Genomic DNA, 9,475 nt, shown 5'->3' on the forward strand with positions numbered 1-9,475 from the left:
GATTTGACATCAGAAAGTATTCTAACCACATCACCTTCAGTGAGTGCAAGCCCTAAACAATGCGGACTTCTCTCCTAGAGAGGATTTCTGCCAATGGGCGCAAAATCAGTGTACCCTGAGTCCCCTGTTTGTAAACAATATTCTTTTCACAGATGAGGCTGGATGTACCCTTGACAGTATTTTTAACTACCGTAACTGTCACATTTGGGCCGATGTCAATCCTAATGCAACGCACGTGTCACGACATCAGCAGCGTTATTCGTTGAACGTATGGGCAGGAGTGCTCATAGCTGGACCACTCTTCCTACCACAGACACTATTGGACAGCAGTACATGCGATTTCTGCGGAATGTACTTCCAGATGTACAAGAGTATGTTCCACTGAACCAACGCCTGAACATGTGGTTCATGCATGACGGTGCTTTAGCACTTCTTCATTTACGAGTGCGATGGCTTCTAATTCGGTATAGTCAACATCGGATGGGTAGAGGAGGGCCTGTGCCATGGCCTCCGAGGTCTCCGGATTTAAAACCTATAGATTTCTGTGTGTGACGTCATATCAAAAGCCTGGGCTACGCAACCGGGATCAACTCTCTTCATTAATTACACCTGCGGACTGAAGCAGCCTTCCAGCACCTACAGAAATCCTCAGGACTGCCTGACAGGATTCGCAATCCATTTCAGAAACGACTTCATTGTTGCATCCAGATGCGTGGACAACATTTCGAACACCTGTTTTAACGTTTAGAGAGGCAATGTGATCCTAGACACTGATGAACCGCAACAGAAAATGTGTTTTATCTCGACAATGGTTAATTTGTGGACCCATGTTTATTGTAGCTTTTTAGCTACTGTAGGCCTGTACCTCCCATGTGAGAATTATTGACCACCACTTCAGAAACACCACGTACAGTGGGGATTGCCGTGAAAGATCCAAAGTACTCGATATGACTTTTCATAGACTGATATAAAAAAACGTGCTGATATAGACTTCTTCACTTCTGCAACACCCCTGTAAGGGACACCAGCGATAATTCCAACTGTGTTAATTTTTCCATCTTTCTAAATAAACACATGGCTTGCTGGGTGAATTAGATGTTTCCAATGACCCCCAACACCCGATCCATTATTGAATCGAACTCCTACATATGAATTTGCTTCAAAGGTCTGAGTTAACGTGTTAAACATTTTACGTTAAGCACTTATGCGAGAAAAAGTGTGGAAAATGTTTGAAATTATATTTATTGAGGAACGTTCATGAAACTGACTGAAAACCTCAGTTTAGAGTCTATTTCTTTTTGTTTATTAGTATAACTCATGGACAACAAGTTTCAATGATGAAATCGCTTCCGAACTGCCTGAAAAGTAATTAAATATGTGATGCAACCTTCCTGCCATGCCCACTTTTTGAAGCAACACATCAATGCCAGCTCTGTAGACGACGATTTCGTAGATTATTTTCAAGAAAACTTGCATGGGGTATACATAGAAGGCTCTGATACGGTCTTTGGTATTACAGAAAATCTGTAACTGTGTTCCGTATCTTAGAAACAAAAATAAACCAGCTGCTTTGTTTATGAAGAGGAAATCCTTGTTTTACCTTGTGATACCGACGAAAACCAGTATTCGATTCCTTCATCATTCAGTTATGCCACCTGTAGAAAGACTATATAGGAAACTTGAGTATAGGTTACATATTTCCATAGGACGTCAACAGATGAATATCTCATTCGTCATTTGTGCGACATCAGCAAGTGTGAATATATACAGGCTCAAAAATAACAGCTCCTACATCAACAATGAGAGGCTTCCAAATTGGATCCTGCGTGTTATTAAGAATCACATTATCTTCTGCGACACTTGTCAGTACTGCAGCATACTTTTTGTATTTAATTATGGTAACGTACATAGGATAAAGGTATTAGAGAGAGTATGTTTTAAAATAGGAAATTTCACTTGATACATCGTGAGAAAAATAGATCTATAACGCCTCCCTGCAGCTGAAAAGTCATTTGACTATCTGGTAGAGGAAAGAAGGCAGAAGAAAAAACAAGAGAAGCCTTGAAAGGAAAGAGGACGCTGAGTAAAAATCTGAGGCTGAAGAGGTGACAGAAGATAAAGTGTGAGGTTAAGTTTTAAATTGCGTTTCCTGAAAATTATATTTTTTAAGGTTTACCTACCTTTTCCCCTATAGATATGAAGGCTAGACCTATGATATTTTGTATACTTATTTCTGTAACCACAGTAAATTTTGTCTCAAGAGTAAATACGGAAATTTTTAAATTCTCAGCGTAAGTTGTGCTATGAGGAGCTAAGTGTTTGTAATTTTCCATGAATTTTGTGTTATACTTACGGAATTATAATTAAAATATTATTAAAATTCTTATATTGCATATATTCAAAAAGCCTCATGATAATAGCTTTCCATTTGTAAAGAGCTTAAGCAGAGAAATTTTTTTAGAAATCTCTTAAATAGTTTGACAAAAAGTCTCATATATTAGTTTTTGAAAATAATATTTTTAAATTGCATATAAAAGTTAAATATGCATAACCCAAGGATCTTATCAGTGAATTTCTTAATTTTATGTAAAGCATCGTGCACAGTTCCATTGCCGTATCTTCAACGTTTTAGATTGGGATTTGGAGCATGTCATAAAAAATGTGCAATTTTCATGACCATTCCCCACTTAGAGATCGTTTGTGGCTAAGTTTCGCGGCATGAATGGTGGAAATGCAGCAAGCTTTTTTTTTTTCTTTCATTATTTCCTTGGGAGTTTCAGCGAGAAAATGCTAAGAAAAGTTTTGTAATAATGTGTAATGTTTGATGGAAGTCATTAAGTTCTCTTATTCTCGAATATTGGATGAATATAGTCTGGGTAATTTGCGCTCCGTGAGTAAGTCTTGCTCAAGATATATATGCAGTTTCTAACTTTAAAACATGAGGTAGTGTATTAAAACCTCGACGTAAGATTGTCCCTCATAATGACCAGATTATAATCGCCTTTTCAGTTCTTAAATTCGGCCAGTAATTATATGCACTACTGAAAATGTAATTTATGGTGCCCCTGGAAGCCGTTAGATAGGCAACCTGCAACTGGACTACTTTCATTATGAACCGAGTTAGCCTTTTTATATAGATAACAACGACGTTAATCGTATCGGTACAACAAACAACAAACGTCCAGTGTTGGATATTGCCGCTGGATCGGAGCTGGAGTTAGTATTGGCTCGTTTAAACAAAGCAACTTCTGGAAGATCACACTGTTGTTTAGGAATACACACGCTGTATTATTTCAGTTCCTTTAACTGTTGACTTGGCCTTCAGTTTAAATAAGACGAACTCAAACATAAATGGATTGTCCATTAACAAAGTAAGTGGCGCGATTCACAGTACTTTGATTCGGAGACGTAGCACCCAAAAGAATGACCAACCGGAATAATTATTGTAATTATCAAATACACGAAATCACTTACAACAGGGAACGGCTGACAATCTTGTTCGGATATCATCGAATTACATTTACAATACTTTTCGACCTGACTCTAAACATGATTAAGTCACACGCCTAACCACACTGCGACGCCTAATACCGACTAATGTACTCGACGAATGCGGAAGCGTGAACAAGACAGTGTCTCAAGAAAGACTGTCATACGTCTTCATATTGACATTCAGGTATACCGATCTAGCCTGTGTTTAATACGTATGGCAGCATTGTCTGGTGTAATAATATGTTACGTAGCTTACACTGCACTCTCTTTCATATTTATATTTTTCATCACAAAACTGACCTGAAGAAGGCTTTCATAGATGTAAATCAATGATCAGTTGACAGATGCTGCCGTTCAAGCATTGCGTTTAAAGGCAGTTAAAACGATACAGGATCGCTGTTTCTCTTCGTTGCGACAGTGTCGGAACTCATACAATGTCGTACACGTTCCTGAGTGATTGAGAGAGAGAGAGAGAGAGAGAGAGAGAGAGAGAGAGAGAGAGAGCCCCAGTTGTTTCTCTTAACACGAATATTTTATTGTTACTAAACTGTCGACTGTTTAATTCATAAAGAGATTTTCCTGAAATATTAATTAACTAACGCACGCCACTTCGGTTTTAACATGAACTACAAAACATTATTTTGACTGTTCCCACGGTGAAGCAGCCTTCCTCCGCTCTAGCGCTTCAACTGCGCCCGCGCTGCGTGGTATTTAACGAGGCGTCACTGTGTGATTACAGTTAAAATAACCGTTTATTTGGCGGCTCATTCATAAACCCGAACTAGACAGCAGCAGGGAATATTACTAAGTTTACAGTTAAATGCGTGAATTACAGCCTCAACTGCAAAACGCATATCACTGTTCATTCTTTAGATGAAATGTTTCTGAGTTGCTGCAGGTGACTAATTCCAGCGTAAAATAAACTAAGTAAGGTATCAGGGCAGGTAAGTGCGTGTTCTGAAGGAAACGTGACAATCTACAGCCGCAAGTTAAATAAATTTTGAGGTTCTGACTTGATAATTTTATAAAAAGTACCTAAAAAACTGTAACACGGGGCTACTCTGACGTATGTTTATAAAGTCTCAGGTTCCACTTGTGATCTGAGGAATCTGCAAGCAACGTTTGTGTATTTCTGATACACTTTGTGTAAATGATCTGACAGGTTATGTCAGTAGGTCATCCAGCTCCAGAGGCACCTTTGTCATGCATGTGATAAAAGTCAAATCCAGTAACACATTTATTTCCGGAACTGTCATTTTCAGAATCGCTGGAATTACTTTTCGTAATCACAGAACTACACTATGTGATCAAAAGTATCCGGACACCTAGCTGAAAATTACTTACAAGTCCGTGGACCCCTCCATCGGTAATGGTGGAATTCAATATGGTGTTGGCCCACCCTTAGCCTTGATGACAGCTTACACTCTCGCAGGCACACGTTCAAACAGGTGCTTGAAGGTTCCTTGGGGAATGGCAGCTCATTCTTCACAGAGTGCTGCACTGAGGGGAGTTATAGATGTCGGACGGTGAGCCCTGACACGAAGCCGGCGTTCCAAAACATCCCAAAGGTGTCCTATAGGATTCAGGTCAGGACTCTGTGCAGGCCAGTCCATTACAGAGATATTATTGTAGTATAATCGCTCCGCCGTGCATTATGAACAGGTGCTCGATCGTGTTGAAAGATGCATTCGCCATCCCAGAATTGATCATCGACAGTGGGAAGCAAGAAGGTGCTTAAAACGTCAATGTAGGTCTGTGCTGTGATAGTGCCACGCAAAACAACAAGAGGTGCAAGTCCCCTCCATGAAAAACGCGACCACACCGTAACACCATCGTCTCCGAAATTTACTGTTGGCACTACACTCGCTGGCAGATAACGTTCACCGGGCATTCGCCATATCCTCAGCCTGCCATCGGATCGCCAAATTGTGTACCGTGATTCGTCACTCCACACAACGTTTTTCCACTGTTCCAATGTTCACACTTTTTACACCAAGCGAGGCGTCGTTTGTCATTTACCGGCGTGATGTGTGCCTTGTGAGCAGCCACTCGACCATGAAATCCTAGTTTTCTCACCTCCCGCCTACCTGTCATAGTACTTGCAGTGGCTCCTGAAGCAGTTTGGAATTCCTGTGTGGTGGTCTGGATAGATGACTGCCGATTACACATTACGACCCTGTTCAACTGTCGGCGGTCTCTGTCAGTCAACAGCCGAGGTCGGCCTGTACGCTTTTGTGCTGTGCGTGTCCCTCCATGTCTGAACTTCACTATTTCATCGGAAACAGTGGACCTACTGATGTTTAGGGGTATGGGAATCTCGCATACAGACGTATGACACAAGTGACATCCAAACATCTGACCACGTACGAAGTCTGTGAGTTCCGCGGAGCGCCCCATTACGCTCTCTCACGATCTCTAATGACTACTGAGGTTGCTGATATGGAGTACCTGGCAGTAGGTGGCAGCACAATGCAGTTAATATGAAAAGCGTGTGTTTTTGGGGTTGTCCGGATACCTTTTATCACATAGTGTACTATAGAAGCGAAGTGAATCTACACTACTGTCTCTGAAAATTATAACATGGAGCAGATATAGTCGAACCAATCCAAAATCGGTGGTATTGTATAACAGCTGCACCATAATGAGTGAATGACATTGCAGAGAGGTGGCGTGCAAATTGACGCAACATCCTCTTTTTTTCTGACTGGAGAGGTCAGAGTTAGGCCACACCCAGTGGGTGCAGAGCTGTCAAACAAAACGGAAACGATAACCTGGTAGCAACAGCAGCGTGATAAATTAGTTGGAATGGGTTGGAATTATTTGACTCGCTGAAACGGATTTGTCGCTCTGTGACATTGCGGCCAGTACGGAACACGCTGCTATGGAAGTGTTGTGTGAGTGGAGCCAATGAATAGAAGGGGCTCGCACACAGCGATCAGCGGATACTAGACCAAACAAAATGTGACCATAGCGCCGGATGGCCGCCACACACTCTTCACGGCTGCAACCGACAGAACAGCTCCAGCGACAGTGTTGGAGCACTGAAGGAGTATAGGCATGTCTGCGTCAACGATTCGACGCCGTTTGCTGAAGGCTGGACGGATGGCACGCATGCCACTGCGATAGCTACCGCAGCCCTGAAACCACCTAACCATTAGACTGCAATGGACACGTGAACGCCGACACTGGCTTGCTAGTGTCGAAACATAGTATTTTCGGATTAGTCCCGCTTCAACTTGTCCTATAGTGATGGTCGTGTAAGCTGGCGTGGTGAACGCAATCGGGTAGACTGTGTTGTTGAGCAGTGTGCGGACGAACTCAGAGTGAGAAGGTCTGGGACGGCATCGGTTATAACATACTATCTCTACTCCTCCATCTTGACAGCAGTCTGAACGGCAACCACTACATCAGGGACGTTTCGTATTCCGTCGCTTTGCCCCTCCTGCAAGGATCTCCACATACAACATTTCAGGAATACAATGCCCGACTAGATACGGCGAGGAATGTGTAAGGCTTCTTTGAAGAGCGACGGGTATCACAGCTTCCCTGGCCAGCACGTTCGCCTGACATGACACCCATGTAATTGTGTGGGTTGTAGTTTGCCTCCTGCAGCCGCCGTCAACGCTTTGTAGACGTGCCTACAAACCTAGTGAAAGTGTGTCCCCAGCACCTTATGCAAGTCCTCCTTATTTCCGTTGCACAACGTCTAGAAGCTCTGATTGCATCCTGTCGTGGCTGCACGTCATACTGTATTCTCAAGGTCAGAGTGCATGTACAGTTCTGTAATTCTAATCATTCCTACATTTTCACGTCCTTAATCTGTGAAATAACTGTCACTGTAATCACATGTCTCCTTCTTGATTTTGCCATTTTCATTTGTATGCAGTCGACGATGATTAATATTTACGATATATGAGTTTGGGATTTGTATGGAGACTCTCCGGTATTGTGTCAATAAAGAATGGTGCGACCTTCACATATGTGTATGTCAAGAGTCTACGTCTTAACTACAAATTTCAATATTAATAGAAATCTGCATACATGAGAAAAAAGGTCACAATTAATGAACATGAATTGTAATGACACTTCCATAATCATCGTGCAGACAGTACTTACACAGAATTGACAGACTAACTTGGTGTAACGTTTTCACGAATCTATCTTGGGGGAAAAAGTGATATGCTATGAATTGGACTGAAGCTTTAGTCCATTAACTGAACATCAGAGTGAAATAAAATATTTATATATGTAACTTCATGGCTCTATGAGGTACAGTAATACACTAATTACTCTGTCGTGGGACAGGTCATGCAGCACGTGTCACACTCCTAAAGCAGTCACAAAGAAATGCATAAGAAAGTAGACATGGAATTGCAGCCAGTATCAGGAATCGTTACACAAATTTAGAATGGCGTAACCTGTTAGTTCCAATAAATTATGTGATAAAGAATAATGTTGCTGACGCGGTTCTCAGTCCGAGGACTGGTTTCACGTACTTTTCTGAGCAGCCTTTGTTTATGCAAAACTATTGCAACCTTAATGCACTTGAATCTGCTTGCTCTATTCTCCCTCTGGTCTCCCTCTACACTTTTTACCCCTCACCACTTATTTTCAACAACTTTCTGTAGCAACAAGTTTCAATGGCTTAAGTTTTCTTCGTGACTGATCTATTTATCGCCCATATTTCACTTCCGTCCAGTGCTACACTCATCACAGAATCGTATTCAGGAAACATTAATTCATAGTATATGTCCATAAATTTCTCGTTTGCGGAAATGGCTTTTTATCTATTGTCAGCGTATGTTTTATATCCTCTCTACTTCGCACATCATTAGGTACCCTACTGCCCGAATAGCAAACCACTTGAATTACTTGCAGTGTCTCATTTCTTCACCTATTCCCTTAACATCGTCTCATCTAATTCGACTTACTTCCGTTATGCTTGGTTTGCTTATGTTTTGTTCATCTTATGACATCTTTCCAAGACCTATCCACTCTGTTCAACTGGTCTTTGATGGAATTACCGTGTCGTCGATAAACTCAAATACTTTAATTATCTCTGTTAAATTCAGTTCCCTATCCAAATTCCTCCATGGTTTCTTTTGCTGATGGCTTCATGTACAGACTGCATAACAGCTATTTTATCGAACCACTTGAGGCACTCACTACTTGAGGCACAAAGGAATTAAAGACATAAGCTTCTAATGGGCATTGATTCATATCACTGGGACAAGTTGAAAATTTGGCAGTATTGGGATTCGAGCTCGCGTCACATGCTTACCAAGCAGCTGCACTGACCAGTAGGCCACCTGGACACAGTGGTCACCAAAACCGGACGGGGTACCCCAGCACGACCCCCAACAGACCCAAATTCTCAACTTCAACCATATACTACTGATGTTGTGTACCGGTTCATTAGTCCAATTATTCGCAGTATCTCGTCGATTTCTGTAAGAAATCCAGCTTGGCGTACATCTGAGCTAAAGGGATCTTTGGCTATCATCGCCTTAATTGCATATGTGGTTTTTACTCTCTCAGACAAATTCGAAAATCAGGCACCGTTTAGATCCTGCAAACAGTGTGAATCAAGATACAATGGAATTAAAATGTTTACCTGCCAGTGGGCATTGTTTGTATCAATGGGGAAAAATCTGCAGTAGACCATGTTTCGAACCCAGGTCTCCTGCTTACTATGCAGTTACACTGACCACTATGTCAGACACAGACAGTGGTCGCCAGAAGCGCATGGACTGACCTAGCACAGCCCCCATCAGGCCCAATTCTGAACTAATACCACACACTACTGACAGAGTTTGTCTGATCATTAGCCTCATTATTCACGGCATATCGCCGATTCCCGTAAAAGTTTGAGCTTGGTGTGCATCTGTACTGAAAGGTTCATCGGCCGTCATTGCCGTAATTATATATGTGGTGTCTGTTCTTCAGGACTTGTCCGAATGAACATATTCAGTGAAGAATTACT

This window comes from Schistocerca piceifrons, chromosome 1, assembly GCF_021461385.2.
Source record: "Schistocerca piceifrons isolate TAMUIC-IGC-003096 chromosome 1, iqSchPice1.1, whole genome shotgun sequence".
NCBI classification, from domain to species: domain Eukaryota; kingdom Metazoa; phylum Arthropoda; class Insecta; order Orthoptera; family Acrididae; genus Schistocerca; species Schistocerca piceifrons.